Source organism: Peromyscus leucopus, chromosome X (assembly GCF_004664715.2).
Source record: "Peromyscus leucopus breed LL Stock chromosome X, UCI_PerLeu_2.1, whole genome shotgun sequence".
Lineage (NCBI taxonomy): Eukaryota > Metazoa > Chordata > Mammalia > Rodentia > Cricetidae > Peromyscus > Peromyscus leucopus.
The window spans coordinates 38081287-38095311 of NC_051083.1; the positions used below are offsets into that span (position 1 = coordinate 38081287).

General features: G+C 39.8%; 1 pseudogene; it reads left to right on the forward strand.

Annotated features, from left to right (window-relative positions):
• Nucleotides 1–1711: 1711 nt before the first annotated feature.
• On the forward strand, nt 1712–2830 carry LOC114695805 (annotated as a pseudogene).
• The last annotated feature ends 11195 nt before the right edge of the window (nt 2831–14025 follow it).

Sequence of the window (14025 nt, forward strand, 5' to 3'; positions counted from 1 at the left end):
CAATAAAGCAGCTTTGTTTTGAAGTTTGCATATGGATTAGTATCAAGTCATATAAAGGAAGTGAGTGTGTTAGGCTAGGACACCCTAGCTAGAAAACATGAGAAGTGACTGCACCTCTCTTGCTTGCACAGAAATTTACTTTGCAGTGTTCACATGAGTTGACGGTCATTTTAGTGGCCTGGGATGGTATAACATCAAAGATCCAAGAGGAGTCCTTAATAAAAAAAAAAAAAAAAAAAAAAAAAAAAAAAAAAAAAAAAAAAAAAAAAAAAACCTGGAACCCAATAGAGAGGTAAGGCCTAAAAGGAATGAGTAGAATGAGGCCCTCTCGAGAAAGAGATTTGACAGAGCCTCTGTTACTGGTTGAAATGTGAAATCTAACACACAGTATCTCAAAATGTAACCCTGCTTGGAAGTATGACTTGACAGAGGTGAACAGTTTCAAATGAGGACTTAAGGGTGAAGACTTTGGGGTGGCCTTGTTCTGTAGAAGTAACCATCTTATTAAATAAGAAACACAGAGCCAATACAGAGATGAAAGCCAAGAGGTCAGAGCAATAGCTATGAGCTAAAACCCTACCCTTCACTGTCACTGTACCTCTCAGCAAGAGACCTACTTCTTGTGTCTGTCTTTTTTTTATAGTTTCTGTTCTGCCTTCTCATTGGTTGTAAACCCAACCACATGACTGCCTCTTCACTGCCTGTCTGTACAGACCTCCAGGTCTTCTATGGTTGGTATTGAGATTAAAGGTGTGTGTTTCCATGCTGGCTCTATCCTTGAACACACAGAGATCTACCTAGCTCTGCCTACCAAGTGCTGGGATTAAAGGCGTGCACCACCACCGCCACTGCCGCCCAACTTTCACTATGGCTTGTTAATAGCTCTGACCCCCCCAGGCAACTTTATTTATTAACATACAAATAAAATCACATTTCAGTACAAATAAAATATCACCATATTGTTCTTATATGGTTGGGCTCTTTAAAGTAGAGAAAACGTGGGTACCGATACATATAATGAATGGCAAGTTAAGAGGAAGGTGGCTATCTGTAGGTCAAAGAGAAAGTCCTGGAATAGATTCTTCCCTCACAGCCCTCAAGAGGAACCAGCTCTGCCCACACACTGATGTCTGCCTTCTAGGGATGGGCATGTCTCTCAGTGGTAGAACACTTGCCTAATATGTATGAGATCCTAGGCTCAACCGCCAATACCACCACCAAATACATAAAAAGACTTGTTGCCGGGTGGTGGTGGAGCATGCCTTTAATCCCAGCACTCGGGAGGCAGAGCCAGGCGGATCTCTGTGAATTTGAGGCCAGCCTGGGCTACCAAGTGAGTTCCAGGAAAGGAACAAAGCTACACAGAGAAACCCTGTCTCAAAAAACAAAAAACAAACAAACAAAAAGACTTCTCACTTCCAGCTTCCAAAATTGAGACAATTTCTGTTGTTACTATCGAATCTGGCTTCAAGGGCAAAGCCAACAATGACCAAGGCTGCCATAATTTAAAGTGAGATACTAGAACACCCTGCAAAGAAGTGGAAACAAACATGATATGCTGGAATTTTCACTTATATATGGAATCTTTAAAAATGTGGAGCTTATAGGAACAGGTAGAAGAGTGGTTCCCAGTGTCAAGTCAAGAGGGCTATATTGGTCTAGGGGTAAAATGCTTCAGTATAAGATGAAAATTGTGGCCTATGCCTCTCTGGGAGTCTGCATAAAGTCGCAGTTTGTCCAAAGACCCAGCTCAACCCTGCTGAAGCCAGTCTGAGAAGACCAGCACCAGCCACAGCACCAGCACTATGCCTATGATACTGGGATACTGGAACGTCCGCGGTCTGATTCACCCTATCCGCATGCTCCTGGAATACACAGATTCAAGCTATGAGGAGAAGAGATATGCCATGGGGGACGCTCCTGACTTTGACAGAAGCCAGTGGCTGAATGAGAAGTTCAAGCTGGGCCTGGACTTTCCCAATCTGCCCTACTTAATTGATGGGTCACACAAGATCACCCAGAGCAATGCCATCCTGCACCCGCAAGAACAACCTGTGTGGAGAGACAGAAGAGGAGGGGATTCGTGCTGACATCGTGGAGAACCAGGTTATGGACAACCGCATGCAGCTCATCATGCTCTGTTACAACCCTGACTTTGAGAAACAGAAACCAGTTCTTGAAGACCATCCCCGAGAAGATGAAACTCTACTCTGAGTTCCTGGGCAAGCGGCCATGGTTTGCAGGGGACAAGATCACCTATGTGGATTTCCTTGCTTACGATATCCTTGACCAGCACTATATATTTGAGCCCAAGTGCTTGGATGCGTTCCCAAACCTGAAGGACTTCTTGGCCCGCTTTGAGGGCCTGAAGAAGTTCTCTGCCTACATGAAGACCAGCCACTTCATCTCAACACCTATATTTTCAAAGATGGCCCACTGGAGTAACAAGTAGGCCCCTGCTACACTGGCTTTCATAAGGAGGACCAGTCCACACTGGGGATCCTCCAGGCCCTAGGGACAGCCGGCCTTCTGCCCTGAAGCCTCCCTGATCTCACTTCCTTCTCCTTCCCACCGCCTTCTCCAGCTTTTCAGTCCCCTCAGCTCAGACCCTGGTCAATCCCATGCAATCTCCATCTCCCCACTTCCTTTCATCAAGACCCCTTCCTCATTTGTGCCCCAACCCAACCACACAGTCCTCTTCCATGACCTGATGCCTGCCCTGAACTCTGCTCCCTAGAATTACCCTAAAGTTCAGTACTGTCTCAAGTTCCCCAGTGGAGGAGCTGCCCCAGGCCTTCTCATCGCCAATAAAGCCTGAAACACAAAAAAAGATGAAAATTTTGTGTTTATCTAAATATAGCATGGTGACTAAAGTTAATAATACTGGACTATGTACTTGTGTACATATACAGAATGGTGACAAATAAGATGTTGAATAGAGGAATTGACTTGACCATGCTAATAATTTTATAATGAATATCAAATCACACACACACACACACACACACACTTACATACATGTACACATATATAGCTTTGAACATTTAATACCATATCACGCCCAGGATCAAGTGAATACAGGCAGAAGAAAACATTAGGTGGTTTAGGTCAAGGCAAAAATGCTAATGTTATAAGGAGTAGGAGATGAATACTTTATAACAACCCTTTCTAACACACCTGCAAAAAATAGAGAGGAAGTGTGTTGAGAAAATATGTGGGAAATACTTTCTTGAATGCAGACTCAATCAACACTATTTCTTTCGAGGGGCAGGGTATTTGGCTTACGGGTCCATACCAAAGGAAGCCAGACCAAGAGCTCCTTTACAATATTTTGTCAGTCATACATCAGTGATTCTGGAGGATATTATATATCTATGCATTCAATAACAATTAGTGAAAAGAGGAGCCCAGGACTTTGAAGGACAGCAGGCAGGGATATATGGGAAGTTTTAGAGGGAGGAAGTGGAAGGGAGAAATGTTGCAATTAAACTATAATCTCAAAAAGAAAAAGAAATCCACCTTCTGTAAGACACTTGGATTTTGGATTTGTTATTTCTTCTGAGCAAATTTTAAGTGTTAACAGAGAAAATAAACTAAGTTGGTCAAATTGGGTGTAACAGTTAAACAAATGGATACTATTAATTACATCTGAAGGATCCTTTATTTCAAGTGTTGGAGATTCAAAATAAATGCTTCTCAAATTCATGGAAAACAAAAACAACAGCAACAAAAAAGAATAAATTGGTTTTTGGCCTGGGGTCAGAACCCTAATCCAACAATCAAGCTGTGATATTTAGTATTAGAAGCGGCCCTAAGGCTGCATTTACCACTAGTCTTAATATCCCTGATGAATATAAAAGTTATTCTACACATATAATAGTAAATATATATATATACAGTAATAAATAATAATGTATAAAGTAAAAGTTATTTATACATACATGCAGGTAAAAACATATGCATAAAAGTAAATATTAAAGTTAAATAAACAAGTTATTTATGAAAAATCAGAAGGCTTCAAATCTAAGAAACAAAAGGATAGCAATGTGTAAATATATCTTGACAACTCATATGATGATGTCATGAAGGGATATTAGTTTATAACCACTTTTGAAATACATGAACTGGCTGAGAAAATGCAATCTCAGACCTAAAGTTAAGTTGCATTGAGGAAAGTTATGCATTACACAAGCTCTTGAAAACCTGTCTTAAATATGACATTGAAAGCAATGTTTTTATGTGTATATATGGCATAAAGAGCACATGTATAGGGGTTGCATATAGGAAGATGGTCTATGTGCATACATGGAAGGCAAGAGTTTGGCATCATTAAGGTTGTCTTCCTTAATCACTCTCTTCATTATATTTGGGTTATTTCCTCTTGCTGAACTCAGAGCTTAGCAATTCAGCTAATAGTCATCTTGTTCTAGGGACCTCCTCTCTGTCTCCCAAGCACTGGACTTACAGGCAGTCTGCCACACTGGCCAAGCATTTACAAGAGAGCTTGGGATCCAAAGGCTGTTCCTTTTGTTTGAGCTCCAAGACCTTTGCCCACTAAGCCAACTCCACAGAAGCAAGATGTTTTTCAATTGTAAGCATTTTGGCAGAGCTTCTAAAGGTCAAAACAATAAACACCTAGGACACTATATTCCAAAGCAAGGTTCTACACTATCTTGGTTAATACGCAAATACTTTGGCAAAACTGAATCAGCTAGTACTCATCCATTTCTCACCTCAGAAGTACAATAAGTTGAAATGGAAAAGAATGAAAAGAGTGAGACAGGAGAACCACAACTTCTATCTGGGCTACAAATGAGTTCAAGGCCAGCCTGGGTAACTTAGAGACCCTGTCTCAGAAATATGTTTTTAAAACTGGGAGTATAATTCAGTAGTAAAGCACTTGTCTAACATATATAAGGCCCTGAAATAAAGGGGAAAAGGAAAGGAGGAAGAGACAGACAGAAAGGTGAGGAGAGGTGAGGAGAAAAGGGAAGGGAGGGTAGGAGTGGGAATGAGATTCTGGATGGAACTGTCATTATGATAAGCCTCAAGCAGGGCTTCCTCCAACTTTCCCAAGACTCAGAAACAAATATTTAACTTGAATGGGAAGACTCTCATAGGAAAATGTCATTCAGGTCAAATTGACTCTCTTGAGTAGGTGTTCTAACTTCATATTCTTTTTCTCTCAAAAATAAAATCAAAACAAAGCACAAACTGAAACCAAAATAATCAACATCAAAAACTCCCACACATTGCTGTTTCAGTTTTATTTTTTGCTTTTAGTTCAGTTTGGGGTTTCTGTTTGTTTTTAAGACAGAGAAAGAATATAAAGTTAGTTTGGGCATTTGGGAGAAGTCGGGGGAAGGGAAAGAACATTACCAAAATACATTGCATAAAAAATTAAGTAATTTTAAAATATAAGATCTTACTAATGTGGGCTGTCATTAATTTAGGATATTTAAACACAAGCAATGTCCAGATGACTGATAGAGTTTTCAATAAGATTAAAGGTCCCAAATAAAGTGAACTGAGTCTTCTTTTCTACTTAAATGAAATGGGGGAAGGAAGGTGAATTTATGGATATTATTTCCAAGGCAAGGAGGACAGCCTATATCTGAACCAGTAACATAATTATGTCCTCATATGCACATGTAAGTAGATTTTGAGAGGACTGTACAGCTTCCACAGCCCATTACACCCAATCTACCTTCCACTTACATATACTCGGCATGTTTAAGAACCTAGATGCACCAAAGCAGCCAGGAAGATCAGGTTGACAGCACAGATCCTGAATCTTAGACAGCCACATCTGAAGGCTGATTGGATACCTGTAATGTACCTTTACTGTCTGTATTACTTTTATTGTTGCTGTGACAAAATGTCTGAGAAAAGCAACTTCAAGGAGGAAGGTATTAGCTTGACTCATGATTGGAAGGGACACATTCCACTGTGGAGAAGACACAGCAACAGGAATGTAAAGTGGATATACTGCCCTAAAGTCAATAATCAGAGAGATGGATGCTGGTGCCCCCCTTTGCTTTCTCTGTTTTATGCAGCTGGAAACCACATGACCCATTCAGTGTGCTGCCCACATTTAGGATGGGCCTTCCCTCCTTAGTTATACTTTATTGAAAATACCCTCACAGAAATACCTAGAAGTGTATCTCCTAAGTGATTCTAAATCCTATCACGCTGACAGTATACACTAACCATCACACTACCCGATGAATAGTTTCTCTAAAAAAACACCCTTTTTCCTTTAGAAAATAGATGTTTCTTGGCAAAAATTCACATTGTTTGTTAGGATTCTGGAGAAGTCCCACAAAAGATCACCATCCACGTATACAATCAACAAGAGTGTTTATTATCTCAAGAAAGATTCTAGCATGCTAGGGCTAACCATCCTACAGAAAGGCAAAATGGGGATGACTCCCAGAGGGACATGTGGGCTCCTCTTAAGCATAGCTAAGGGGAGTTCCTAGAGCACTTAGGTAACTCTAAATATGATTGGCTTAAGCAAGTGGCAAACATGTTAGTACATTCCAGTTGGCTAGAGCTAGTCAGGGGCTGATTAAGTCTACAGCTTTTCCATTTGGGGACAGGCCTGGACAAGTCACAGGCTTTGTCCTTATTTGGCTAAGTCCTGACTGTGGTTTAAGCCTGGCCTGGTACTGCATGTACCAGGCCTTCTCCTTGCTATTGGGGTATTGAAAATTGTTCTTTGTTCTGGCTCTTTAGAAACTGTTCAGTCTCAGAATATGGAAATTGGGGCCTAATCTCTAAGAGAAGACTGAGCAGCCTGTTATGGCATCTGCTCCATCCTCTCATGTTAAGTGGTATAACTTGCAACTTATCCCATAATAAAGAAGTCAGGGATCACCAACATTAGCTCTTGCCTTGTTACTATATTCATAGCCACTAACAAGCCCCCAAAGGTCTCTAAAATATGTTACTCTAGTGGTAGTTTCAGGCAAGGACCACAGGTGAATCCAAAGTATGCCACTGCCCAGGAGCCACATATTTTGCTAAAGGTTCTTATTAGCATTAATATCGTTACTGATTTTTTTTTTTTTTTTGCAGATGTCCCTGGGTGACTTGCATCTAGTAAAAAACATAATTCAGACAGCTTGTTTGAGAGTTTCTAAGGCAGGCTGTTGTTCAATTTGAACACCTTTCAAGTAATCCTATGTAAAATATGACATATGCTCAATAATAAATAAGCTTTCATGTTCTATTCCAAATTAAATTTTATAACAATTTTAACACCATCAGTTTTTCCTGAACAGAGATTATACTCCAGGCAACCACCCATATATCTCTTCAGAATTATATATAAATGGCTAGCTGCTGATTCTTTACAGGGTTAATTTTCCAGTATGAGTCACTCAGAAATTTGGCTATCTATTAAACACATACAATATGGTGTGTTAATCCTTCCTAACACAATAATGCCATCATTTAAAGGTTCCAGAACATCTCTGGATAGACTTGACTTTGCCAGTCTCATCTCATAGACTGGTGAGAAATCATATGCAGGTTTAGATCACTGCAAGACAACAGTATTTTAATCTGTGCCCTACAAAGCCAAACTGGCCCTGAACAAATGATATATCAGAGTGCTTACCACCACACACCAGGCTACTCTTTCTGAGCAACATATACCTGAGAGGCAAGCAATAAGGAAGACTGGAGCCATATTGAGTTGATGGTATATCACAGTGAGGTAACATGTAACATAGGATTTTTTTTATTTTAGTGTGTGTGTGTGTGTGTGTGTGTGTGTGTGTGTGCGCGCGCGCGCACACACACAGAAGCATGCAGAAGCCAGATCAAAGTGTCAAATACCTTGGAGCTGGAATTACAGGCAGGTATGAGCTGCCCCATATAGATACTAGAAACCATCCCCAGTATTTTAGAAGAGCAGCAAGCACTCTTAACTGCTGAGCCATTTCTCCAGGCCCACCATGGGAATATTTTGATTAGCTGAGGGAACTTCTGTCACCAGTCCACAACATGGAATCCTACACTGTTTTACTTATAACCCATGTTAGAGAAGCCTGGAAGGTTCCCAGTTTCCTAATAATTTAACTAACACTAGTATTCTATCATAACTGTTTCCCATTAGGAATAGTTCATTACAATGAAGAGATAAAAGCTATTAAACACACCTCTAAAATATCAGGAACTGTTAACTGGAACCTCTTAGACCCATAGTGATTTGTGCCCCATATCCATAAGGGCTGAATAGGTTTGAGCACAGTAAGTCCCCAACAAACTTTGATCCGTAACAAACAAAAAACAAAACAAAACAAAAAAACCTTCCAGTTCCAGTTAGAAAAGCAGGGACAATGGCCTCCATCTTAGACCCACTTGTTCTTAAAAGTCAAAAGATATGGGTAGTAAAATATTAAATGTGTCCTGTGACATATACATCAGTTTAGAGGAAATAGATCTTAAAGGGAAGACTAATTGGTGAAAGGAAAGGAATAAGCTATGGGGGAGTATGGAGGAGGGCAGTGGAGAAAAGGAACAAAGTAGAACATAATGTAATTATTGACACATATGTAGGAAGATGTCACAATGAAACTCATTACTTTGTAATGAGAAATGTAATTAGAAATAAAATACAAAAAGAAGTGCACATATTTTAACAAAAGGGTTAAGTCTATTAGCAACTCCTTCTGATATTAGCAATGTGTTTATGGCCTAAATGGCTTTGAACAAGGCTTAAAACATAAACAACCTGGTGATTTTCACTCTGTATCTTCCAGCATACCTGGCAGGACTCTTGCATCTGCTAGCCATGAAGCAAAGTACAGACAGTCTCACTGGACATCTGCCCAAGCACATCATGAGTATCATTTCTTTCCAACTAACTGTAGGAGTGCATCTCAGTACATTTCTCGTAAATGACTGCTCTTCATGCCAAATATTTCATCAATGAGGTCTGCTATTGCCCCCCAGCTGTGTTCTATGCTTGACAGTGTCTATACTTTTATCAAAAGAACACTATGATATTATCAGCCTCTAGGAATATGAGACTTCATATACCATGCAAACAATTTATGAAAAACAGACAAGAAAGAACCCCACATAGTCTACCCTCTTTTATTATAAGACAAATGGTCCAAGCTTTACAGCTGTTGTGTAACAACAAGTTTCCTGGAGTGCACAGAATACTTGAATTAGTAAAAGACAAAGGTCTGGTGTCTCAAAACTGAAATCCTAGTACACAGGATGCTGAGTTAGGAGGATTGTCGCAAATGCAAAACCAGCTGGGACTACATTTCAAAAAAAATCCTGTATCAAAAGAAAAAAACTGCATACTTTAAAATAGATATTTATGGAGCTGGGGCGATGGCTCAGGGGTTAAGAGTAGCAGCTGCTCTTCCAGAGAACCCAGAGTTGGCTTCATCACCCACAGGGCAGCTGACAGTAGTCTGTAACTATAGTCCCAGAGGATCCAAAGCCCTCTTCTGGACTCCAAGGACACTACAAACATGTGGTACACAGACACATCATGCAGGCAAAACACCCATACATACAAAAGAAAAATAAAGGGATCTTTAAAACAAAGAATTAAAAAATAAGTATCTGTATTTTATATTTGAGATGAACAGAAGTACAGTTTATCTGGAAATGACACATATCTGTAATGCTAGCATTTGTAAGTTTCGAAAGAAGGATTGCTGTAAGTTTGAGGCCAACCAGGGCTACACAGAAAACCCTGTATCAACAAAAAAGCATATTCAAAAACAAGTATTTGAATTTCATATTTGAAATTAACAAAAGAATATTTTCATTAGTTATGATGGCATATACCTATAATCTCAGCCCTGGAAAGCTGAGGCAAGAGGATTGCCACAAATTAAAGTCCAGCTATTAAATTAATACCCTATCTCAACCCTACCCCTAAAATATTAGTAAGAGGTAGACAGGTTGTTCCTTGGCAATGTGGGGGTTCAGTGAGTAAAACTATTTACATATTTCAGTGCTACAACTGGCAAGTAAGTTCTGAATTGTTCCCTTGCTGGGGTAGAGACAAAGCCATAAGGAATGACATTTTTTGTCATTCTTTTAACTTGCCAATAAACAAGACATTTTAATATAATAAAAGCACTGAGGCTAGAATAAAGGGCACTTCTGTCACCTGAAGACAGCAAAACTGATTTCCATGACCATTATATGGACCCTTTGAAATTAAGTGGACTAAAACTGAATTTAAAAGAAAGTATCCCAAAGGAGCCCCTCACCAACAGAAGAAGGGAAGGCCACAGAATCCTGAGTGATTAGGATACATCTAATGTCCAGCCAGAAGCTGAATTTATGGACCCTTCTGTCAAAGGGAGGCAAACCCCAGTATTAGACTGACACAGGAGAAGATAATGATGGAACTACTTTGAAAGGGAAAGGATCATATTACCAAGGAAATTCTCAGTCTGGAGAATCTCAGAAGGGAACAATGGTAGGCATTTCTTCTCTCCCAGGATGATGGTGTGCATCACTCCTCTGAGCCAAAGAACCATTATCATCATCATCACAGCAGCTGTGAATACTCACAAGCAATTCTCAAGATTGTGCCTATTGACATTCCCTCATAAGAGGAGTTTACAGGGAGGGTCATGAGACTGTCACCTGAGATTTATGCTGTTCCTTACACTTCCCTGCCAGCTATATAAAATTCTGCCCCCACTGAGTATGGTCTCATGGTCTCAGGAGGTGCTACAGTATACAAAGTGTGGGAGGTTATCCAAGGAGAAGGACTTATCTGTGTAGTTTGGCGAAAGTTATCAACCATACTGAGGTGAGACTTTTCAGTAATGCAACTCTTTGGGGTCTTGTAAGTAGCTCCTCACCCATGCTCTTACAAGTAAGAGCTCAATAAAATCATGGGTTCAACAAGCTGGACTTTAACAGAATCATTACATCAGTCTGTCATTGGTGCCCATCTATTTGTGTCTCACAATAGTGAGCTACAGATTACTTCCTTCAACCTTAATCAAATAGAAAAGAGTATCAGAAACTTTTACTTATGTCTTTTGTAGTTAGTGAGACTTCAGAATGAATATGTGACTGTTCATATAAAGTCAGGAATCAAGGTCTGAAAAATGCCCAGCCTGAAGACCCAGGAGGAGGGCTGACTTGAAGGGGAACTATACTTTCAGCACATGAAAGAAAAAGTCTGTAAGTTCCACATTCAATGTGAGAAGCCTGGGAAAGTGAATGTATTCGAGGGGACTTAAAAGGACAGTAGAACAACCACAGATATAACCTCAAAAGAAGTGTGAGTCACAAGGGACTTAGGAACAAAGGAGTGTCTACTGGCTGGTCATAGAAAAAAGTATTGGATGTGAATAGACAGAACGATTGGAATTTCTTTTTATAAAATATGCCTGTAAGTGCATGAGATGAGGAGTCCCTCTGCTCATAGCATCAACGCTCCCATCCAACCTGCCAACCATGTCAGGATATGCTCTTCTCTCTCTCTTCTCTCTCCCTCTCTTTCTCTCTCTCTCCCTCTCTTTCTCTCTCTCTCCCTCTCTTTCTCTCTCTCTCCCTCTCTTTCTCTCTCCCTCCCTTTCTCAGTAGCACATTAAGAACTACAGTCAAATAAATGGGAGATGAAGACATGAAATGCTAAAAGAGTTCCTGCATCTGTCTATCCTATTACACATATATACACATTGCTACCAAGATGACAAAACTCAGGGAGGCTCTAGTTTGGAGTAGACAGACAAAAATACATTGGTAAACAGATGGTAATGAAGTCTTCTGGAAATTTCCTCCAAGATATAAAAAGAACGGTCTCCAAAGCATTTACTAAGTGTCTGTAGAAGAAAGTTACTTTCTTTTATGCCCATCAAAGGATGTTCAACACACTACTAATAGTGACATGTCTGTAAAAATGTACGACTTTGAGGAAAGAGTTTGCCTTCCTTCCAACAATAGGGAGACAATAAAAAAAAACTCACCCAAAACAAGCCATTCTCAGAAAAAGCTGGACATATACACCCAGCGGTATAACTTTACACAGATGATACTAAAAGGCAAGCAACCTATTTCAACACACAGGGCCTCACTTTTATTTTTCCTACAAAATACTCTGGGCTTAGGACTACATTCAGTTAGAAAGAGTTAAAAAAAAAAATCCACAGAATTGATCCGTCAAAATCTCTAGGACAATGAGCACCCAGTCCTTGTGAGAGTTCCACCATTTGGGAGCCTACATAAAAGCAAAACACAAGGCCGGGCTCAGGCTTCCTAGACGGGCATAAAGCCCATGAAACCATAAATAGGGTCTAGAGGACTGCCATGTTGTGGTATGAATGGAAGAGAAAATACATATGAAAAAAAACCTGACGTCCACCAAAATGAAGTCTACAATGGTCATCTAGATGCATCAAGCAAGCTCCAGTGAAGTCAATATCCAACAGATATTTTGAGGAATCTTTTAATTTATGAAACAAACTCATTGGGAGAACATAGAAGACTAAAAACCCAGGCTTCACAGTATGCAAATGTAACACTGAAGATAATCCAATAAAAATAATTCTCAGAGGGGCTGGAGAGATGGATCAATGGTTAAGAGCATGTATTGCTCTTTCAGAGGACCCAAGTTCAGTTCCTAACACCCACATTGGTTGGGCAGCTCACAGCAACCTGTAACTTGATCTCTACGGAATCTGATAACTCCGGCCTCTGTGGGCACCTGCATTCATGTGCACATATCCACATGTGGACACAGACATATACATATATACACATGGTGGGGGAGGAGAGAGAGAATAAAAAAAAATCTTTTCTTAAAATTCCCCCAGACACTGTCTCAAAAAACCAAGGTAGATGGCCTTTGAGAAATAATACCCAAGCCTTCACATAAATACCCACACATATGCACACACATAACATATGAACCTCTCACATTGAAACACAGCTGTATATACAATCCTTATCTTCCCCCAAAAGAAAATGCTTGCAGTGTCTGTTTTTGTCTTACTGGTATTACTGTAACACTGTTTTGTAAAAAGAAATTGACCACATTTTTAACACAGAGAAGTTTAAGGAAAAGCATGAAGGTTTTCCAGTAATAAAACCATACAGAGTTTTAAAAAAAAATTATCAGAGCAAGAGCAAAAACAAAGTTTGATGGGGCATACCGATAGTCCTTGCACTTAAGAGACAGAGCAGGAGGATCACTGCAAGTTTGAAGTCAGCCTGATTTACACAATGAGTCCCAGGCCAGTCGGGATTCCATAGTGAACCCTCAAGTGCTCAGCCATAAATGAGACATCTCTATCATACCCCTTCCCCACAAAGCTTGGGGAACCTCGAGAAAGAGGACGTGAAAAGATAATAAGAACCAGAGGTCTGGGAAGATTTCTGAAAAACAGTATCTTAAGGACATGGCAGGGCTGCTACATTCATGAAACCACAATAGCTCTGGTTGCCTGTATGAACCTGCACATGACAAGCTGTGCTACCTTAATCGCACCAAGAAAATTAATGATTATACATTTAATAGTAATGGGGTTTTAGGGCTTCATCTGAAACACAAATATATAATGAATATTTATCATGAGGCCCATGGACTTGTGTAAGTAGAATATATGTTTAAGTTTATAATTGCTTTAGTCATATTTATTTAGTTTAGTTCTTTTGATAAATATATATTTTTAAGGAAAGAAGAAGAGGGCATGAAATTGGGATGGTGACATATGGAAAGGTCTCGGGAAAGCTGAAGAAGAGAGTGCATGTTATCAGCATATTTTTGTATATATGTAGGAAATCTTCAAAGAAAAAATTAATATAAAATAACTCTTCCAGAAAAGTCTTTCTGATGACGACCAGGTAGATTAAGGTCCAGCAGACAGGAAAATATCACATATATGAGAGATCTTGTAACCCCCTCCCTTCCTCCCTCCACAAATTGGCATCCTGACAACTACAAGAATGGGGTACAGGGACATTTGTAAAGAATGTACTGGTTCTCTGCTGTAATCTTGTAAAAATAACTCACTGAGTCTA